Genomic DNA, 7,796 nt, shown 5'->3' on the forward strand with positions numbered 1-7,796 from the left:
AGGCTCCGAGTTAGGTCTGTCTGGCCAGTTAGGAAGGCGCATACAGATCGTGTGTGGTGAACGCTAGATACTAGGCTACAGCAAGACAGGTGTTTCACGGGTCCAATTTGCTTTAACTACTGGACGGAAAAAGACACAATTACCTGCTCCAACTGTAGTTCTCGCCTTGTGAAATAGGGTCACCGGTGGACAATGATCCATACATGTCCAGAAATATAACACTAACGACTGAAAGCGCGGCGCTCCCCCCAGCGACGGAGACTCGAATGAGCACTTCTCCTTGGCGCACGGCTCATATAGGCCTGATACGTAATAGGAGACGCACGTCAATCGAATGCTGCGTCTAAATTGACAACACATTATGCAGTAGCAACTGTTGTCAAGCAAACCTCCATGAAGTACACTGAAATCAGCTTATCAAATATCAATTCACACTGCGCGCAAAACCGGGAACTTTGTTTTTTCAAACGGAGGAAGCAAAAAGTCAAGGGGGTAGAAAAGGCGACCAAATGTGTGAAGGAAGGTAGGGAGCAGGCACGCACGCACAGTCAGACGGCCTAAAAAAAAATCAGTTGCACTGGCTGAAGGTGAGAAAAGCTTAGGGGAGCGCGGGGCACAAAGTAACACTTTTTGGTTATGGCTAAATAATTCTAAAATCATTTGAGTTTCACTAGTTATACTTTTTAACAAGCAACATACATATCTCTGTTACACATATGCACTGGAAGTTTGTTTGTAGGAGCTACTGTTCTTTTACAATTCCACCGAGAGTGGCGATAGGTGAAATGTTACAACCTGCCCCATATGCGGGGTTAGTTGTAACACTCATCCCAAAGGCTGTTTTTAATTAAATTAATTCAATAAATGTATCTGAATGTGTATGATAGAATAGGATCTGACTATTTATGATACATAAGTCATGAACTAACAACAGACGTGTGTCGAAAATTGACTTTATTTTCTATACGGAGAAATAACATGAGAAATATGCGCCAATGGAAGCTAAGAGTCTAACCAAGGTCAATCCTGCCAAGAAAAGCCCTCAAACCTGAAAACACATGAGGCAAAATGCAAAACATCACAAAAACTAACTAAACTAACACTAATACGCGCATATTTTTGTATTGCAACATCATTATACAGTATGAGTGGCTTAGTTGTAACAGCGCGTTACAACTAACCCCGCTGGGTCACGTTTGTTATAAAATAAGCTAGCTCCTGCTATGAGTTGGCTACATGTTTCAAAACGGTGTTCATTTTTAGCCTACAAGACGGTTATTAAGATGATACAAGATTGGAGTCAGTGAGCTGCACCCACAACTCAGTATTGGAAAGACAAGTACAACCTAGACATTTACGTTGATGTCTTCAAAAGGCGTTTTGCTGCAGATCTACGTGGAAACACGTCCATACTGACTGAAAATTTGTGGAACACCGTCTCATAGTAGTGTGATTAACTGACCAATAGCATGCCTCGATCAACCCCCTGCAAATAGGGAAAAAGTCCGTGTTACATTTAACCCCGCGTTACTTTGTGCCCCGCGCTCCCCTACGGCACCTGGTATTCCCAGGCGGTCTCCCATCCAAGTACTAACCAGGCCCGACGCTGCTTAGCTTCCGAGATCGGACGAGATTTTTTTTTTTTTTTTTTGTCTTTTATTTATAAAAATACCAAAAGTCTTCATAACATTACATTCATTACATTCCTTAAAAACGTTCCTCATGCTTTATAGCATTTCCATTCTACATTACATTACATACATCACATTGAGCTTTCATAAATATGTGCAAAAAAGCAGGTTTGTCTCAATATACAGAACAATCTGGCAAATCTATTTTCACACCTTCCCATGTAATCTGAATGAATGGGTTATTATAAATAAACATTTCATTGAAAACCTCCATATCACCAGTATTTCCATAGTATACATACAGTGTTTCCATCAACTTTCTCAATTTAAATCCAAATAATTGACAAATATTCAAACCCATTTGTCTTTTTTTAACTACTGTTCTTCTTATCCAGATCGAATGTCTTGCTACTGCCAAAAAAATGTTCAATGCTTGGTTACTTTTTTTCCCCTTATCACTACTCCCAAATAAAAACAACTTTTCCCAATTCTCCTGTATGTATATTTCTTCTTGTCCAAAACCTTTTGCTATTTCCTTCATCATTTTAAGAAAAATGTTTAACTTTTGACAACCAAAAAACATATGCTTTAGACCTTCTTTTTCTTCTCTGCACACTTTACATAGTTCATCTTCCGCAAAACCCATTTTAAACAGTCTCATTTCATTCAAAATACAATTATGGGCCAATAGAAAATCAAAATTCTCCAAAGTTGGACATTTCAAGGTATTTCTTATGTTTTTCCAAATATCTTCAACATTTAAGTCTTCGAACATTTTAGTCCAATATATGTTTGCTCTTGGCTGTCTGAAAGCTTTATCTCTAAAATATCCATAGAAAATCTTCAGTACACACATATCTAGTGTTACTTTTGTTTCTTTTAGAAAAACTTTCATTGTTCCCTCTTCCTTCTTTTTAACATTCCAGTCAATTGTCTCCATCCATTCCTTTGGTATTGATTTCTTTACACTTTCAAGTTCTTTTTCAATTTTCTCTCTACCATAATCTTTATTTACAGCCTCTATTTCATCATAGAAAACTGTTAAAGGCAGGAATCCTTTCTTTACCTCATAGAAAAGATCTCCCACTCTATGGAATCCTGCTTCAAACCACTGTTTTGCAGTCTCCCCTCCCACACATTTAAACATTGGATTGTAAAATATTGGTTGGTTCAAAATTTCTTTTCTCCCTTCAGGTTGAAAGTGTACATTATCTATAAAATCACTCCATGCTCCCAAGACTTCTCTGTAGAACTCTGGTATTCCTATAGTCATATGGTCTCTGGTTTTCATCCATAAGATATTGGCTCCCATTCCAAATTGTTTGTTTAAAAAATACAGCATCGTTTTTTTCCATTCTCTATCCCCTTGGCTCAGAAAAAGCTTTACTGTTTTGATCCGCAATGCCCTCATTCTTATACTTGGATCCAACAATCCCAACCCCCCCTCCTCCACTCTCCCAATTAAAGTGTCATAGGCTATTTTGGATGGTTTCCCATCCCAAATGAAATCTCTGATTATTATCTTTAAGTCTTTAGCCACTGTTTTTGGAAGGCTCACTGATCCCAGGATATACCATATTTTTGATAAATATAAGGTATTGAGCACCAAAATCTTTCCTTTAAGTGTTAAGTTTCTCCTTCTCCAAAAAGTCAGTCTATTTTTCATTTTTCCAAGCATTTCCTCCCACATTGTCTTTGTATTCTCTATTTCTTTTGCTCCTACTCTCACACCCAAAATTTTAAGATTACTATGTACCTCTTTAAAGGGAAGTTTTATTGATGAGACATTTTTACCTATCCTCAAGTATTCAGTTTTATTCATATTCATTTTAGCTCCTGAGCCTTTACTATATACTTCAAAAACTTTTATCACTTCATTAACACTCTGTTCATCTTTTAAGATCAATGTTGTATCATCTGCATATTGATATATCTTCGTTTCAGTATTATTAAACTCCCCCACCCCCACACCTTTTATCTTATTCTCCGCATTAATTGCTAACCCTAAGGGTTCAGCCACCAAGGAATACAATAATGCTGATAAAGGACATCCCTGTCTTATTGATCGTGTTATATAAAAAAAATCAGTTGTAAAACCATTGCACTTAACACAGCTCTTTGCTTCAACATATAAAGCTTTTAAACAGTTTATTATTTTTTCTCCAAACCCAAATCTTTCTAGCACAGCAAATAAAAAACCATGTTCTACTCTATCAAAAGCTTTTTCTAAATCTGCACTAATTAAAAAACCACTCTTTCTTTCTCTTTCCATATGCCATAAAGTATCTCTAACACTGTTTACTGTATCTGATATATCCTTTCCTAATACTGCATATGCTTGGTTTGTCTGAATAATTAACGGTAAAACATGCTTTAATCTATTTGCTATTAATTTTGCCAATATCTTGTAATCACAATTTAAAAGACTTATTGGTCTAAAATTTTGTAACTCTTCTTTATCTCCTTTTCTTTTATAAATTATTTTAATTATCCCTCTCGTCATAGTGGGGCTAAGTGATCCTCCCTCCCACACCTCTTCAAAAACTAGTCTCAAAATAGGTATCAAAACATGTTTAAAGACCTTATAGAACTCACATGGTAAACCATCTAACCCAGGACTCTTTCCATTTTTCATTCCCTCAATTGCCTTTCCTATTTCTTCATAATCAATGTCTTTGTTGCACATTTCTTTATCCGCTTTCCCAACCCTCTTCTTTATTTTACTCAAAAGAAAATCTTTTGCTTCTTCCTCAACTCCTTGTTTTGTGAAGAGCTTGGAGTAATACATTTGTATTTCTTTTAGTATATGTTTTATATCTGTTACTCTTTCCCCTTCCTCATTTTTTAAGCTCTTAATCTCTTCAGATTTTTGTCTATTCTTTTCTAAATCAAAAAAGAATTTTGTACATCTTTCACCTTCTACCATGTATTTAGCTCTACTTCTTATCATTGCCCCTTGATATTTCATTTCTTCTATTCTTTTAAGTTCTTCTTCCAACTCTACCACTCTATCTATATCCTCTTCTGCCCCATTTAATTTTCTTATTACATTCTCCAGGTCTTTCCTTATCACATTTTCCCTGCTTATCCTATCTTTACTCCTTTTCTTACAGAAATCAATTGAATATTTTTTTATATCAAATTTTAGATTATCCCACCAAATACCCAAATTATTCTCATACAGGTCCATTTCCCTTTTACTGTTAGCAATTATACCTTCAATTTCCATTTGATACACATTATCTTTTAAAACATCAGTGTTTAAACACCACACTCCAGGACCTCTTTCTACTTTACTCAAATCTATCTTGAAAACAATATAATCATGATCACTAAACCCACATCTTCTATAATAAATGCTCTTGATACTTTCCTCAAAACTCCTCTTTGTTAAAACCATGTCAATTCTACTCTGTTTCAACTGATCAAGCACAATTTGTTTCCTGCTATATTTTCTTACTCCCTTATTCCTCTCTCTCCATACATCTTGCAGGTCATTGTCATTTATTAAACGTTTTAATTCATATCTTCCTCTCTCTGTTTTAAAAACCATAGTATCTGCAATGTCATCTTTCTCCAAAGGAGTATTGAAATCCCCAACAATTACAGTTTCCCCCCAATCTTCTAATAACACCTTAAGTTTCTTAAAAAAAGAAACCTTTTCTTTATCATCATTTGGTGCATGTAAATTACAAATATTTACTTTTTCATTGTCCTTTTCAAATCTTACACTTAATATTTTCCCCTCATTATCACTATATATTTTTGTTACTTTATCACACACATTCCTTTTAATTAAGAAAGCCACTCCTCTTCCTTTTTTTCCATTATTAAAAACAACTTCTCCGTCCCACCCCGTTTTTATTCCTTCCACCACCTTGTCTGTCCAGTTAGTCTCTTGTAAGATGATTATTTCACTTCTTTCAGTGTCCTTGATCAGTCTCTGTAGTTTCTCTGGGTTCACCCCTCCTCTTAAATTTAAAGAAATAAAATTAAGTCCCATTAGCAAAATAAATAAAACAAAAAATCTAATAAAAAACAAAAGTGAAAAACTCCCCCCCATTATTATTTATGTCTTTTTCAACAGACACTCCGGCACTGGCAATCTTAGTCTTCTTTTCTCTTGCTCAGCCAGCACTGCTTTTATATTAATTGTTGGCTTTAACCTAGTTCTTGAATGTTTGAAACCTATAGGTTTGGAAAAAAGCCCACCTTCATCATCTGCTTCCCGCTCTCTCTTATTGTTTTGACTTTCAAGGTCCATTTCCTCACTCTCATCTTCCTCCGTCTCATGTCTCGACTGCTGCCCATCGATACTCTCCGCAGTCAGCAGCAACGACGTGTCATCTTTCTCCCCCTCCGACGTTGTTGCTCTCACCAGCTTCGTCGTAGTCTCCGTTCCTGCCTTCTGTCTCTCGTTCTCCGACACTGTTGCTCCCACCAACTGCGTCTCCACCTCCACTCCTGCCGTCTGTCTCTCGTTCTCCGACACTGTTGCTCCCACCAACTGCGTCTCCAACTCCACTCCTGCCGTCTGTCTCTCGTTCTCCGACACTGTTGCTCCCACCAACTGCGTCTCCACCTCCACTCCTGCAGTCTGTCTCTCTCCTTCCGACACTGGTTCTCCCCCCATCTGCACAGTCACCTCCTCTCCCTCTGTCTGTTTCCCACCATCCAACTCTGTTGCTCTCACCAACTTCGACGTCGACGTAGCCTCCTCTCCTGCACTCTCGTTGCTCTCCTCTCCATCTTCTCTTTCTCCGGTGTCGCAGATACACCTAATGTCCGCCCTCTTGCAGTCCGGGCACTTGAGCGCAGTGCACTGCCTGGCCATGTGCCCCTGCTGGAGACATTCTCGACATGTGAATTCTGGACAGTCCCTCATGATATGTCCTGGCCCCATACATTGTCTGCATATTCTTATTTGTTTGTCGTGAATCACTCGCACATACTGCGGTCCGTCTGACGTCTCAAACTTTACACTATATGGTAATGAAGCCACTTCTTTTGGGAATCTGACCTTTAAATACCTCGTTCCATCTGCCACTGTTGTTCCCGGGTACATCCTTCTTCTTAAAGGAAGGATTGGCTCCACTCCCCACCTAGCCAGTTTCTCCAATACTTCCCCATCAGTCGTGTAAGGCGGCAAGTGTAGGAAAGAAACCAGAATCTCGGTTCTTCGTAGTCTTTTTACTCCGACCAACTTCCCCTCATATAACATTCCCTCCTCTAAAATCTCCAGACAGTCCACGTGCTCGAAAGTAGCTTCAAATTGTTTGTCTTTTGGTCTAAACGCCATTAACTTCCCAACTCCAACCAACTTCTCAATCTCTGTAATTAACACAATTGGATTCACCTTCGTCAATTTCTCCGTTTCGATGATCACGGAAAGGTCTCTTGTGAAATGTCTTATCTTCGTGCTGTCTGGTAGGCCTAGTTTTGTTCCACTGGGGTCGTTCACTTTTTCTTGATTTCTCTCCTCTCTTCTTCCTCCTTCACCCACCTCCTTCTCCACACTTTCTGTACTGATGTCCACCTTTGTCATGTCCAAATTCGTTGTCCTTGCCCGTTCCGCGTCTGTTTCAGAATCCTCCATTTCCAGTCCAGGTCGATTACCGTGTGATCTGTTGGGTTTGAACTCCCCCAGCCTGAGCTGGTCTTGTTCCCGAGAGAAAAAAGAAACAAAAACTAACTGAAAAAAAGGTTTAAACGTGCTATGAATGAAGAATAAAAATCGACTTCACTCGAGGGAGCCTTTCTCCCTCCACTGCAGCCAAACGCTCACTGAAGCAAAAGGGGGCGTGTTCAGCGTGGTATGGCCGTAAGCGAAAGATACCGGTCAAAGTAGCCTACTTAAAGCCTCTTCAACCCGGCTAGGAGTCACACGCGTGTTACCCGCCTGCCTCTCAGCCTCGAGAACGCCAAGCCAGCTGTTGGCAGTCAACTCGTCCTTTTCTTCCCCAACCGGTTGCTCGCTTATACATTGTTTTAGAAAATACGTATGCATTTTCATTTGTTTATTTATTTTATGGTTTTGCAAACACAGGAAGCAAACAGTCAAGGTGTAGAAAAATTGCCGGGCAGCCAAAGGTGAACGGAGCAGGCACGCACAGAAAGACAGCCTAAAAAAAACAAAAAACAGTTGCACTGGCTGAAGGTGGGAAA

The sequence above is a fragment of the Alosa pseudoharengus genome, unplaced genomic scaffold (genome assembly GCF_046254945.1).
Source record: "Alosa pseudoharengus isolate Yale_2024_CS ecotype anadromous, Long Island Sound unplaced genomic scaffold, YU_APseudo_1.1 YU_APseudo_1.1_scf_11, whole genome shotgun sequence".
NCBI lineage: Eukaryota > Metazoa > Chordata > Actinopteri > Clupeiformes > Clupeidae > Alosa > Alosa pseudoharengus.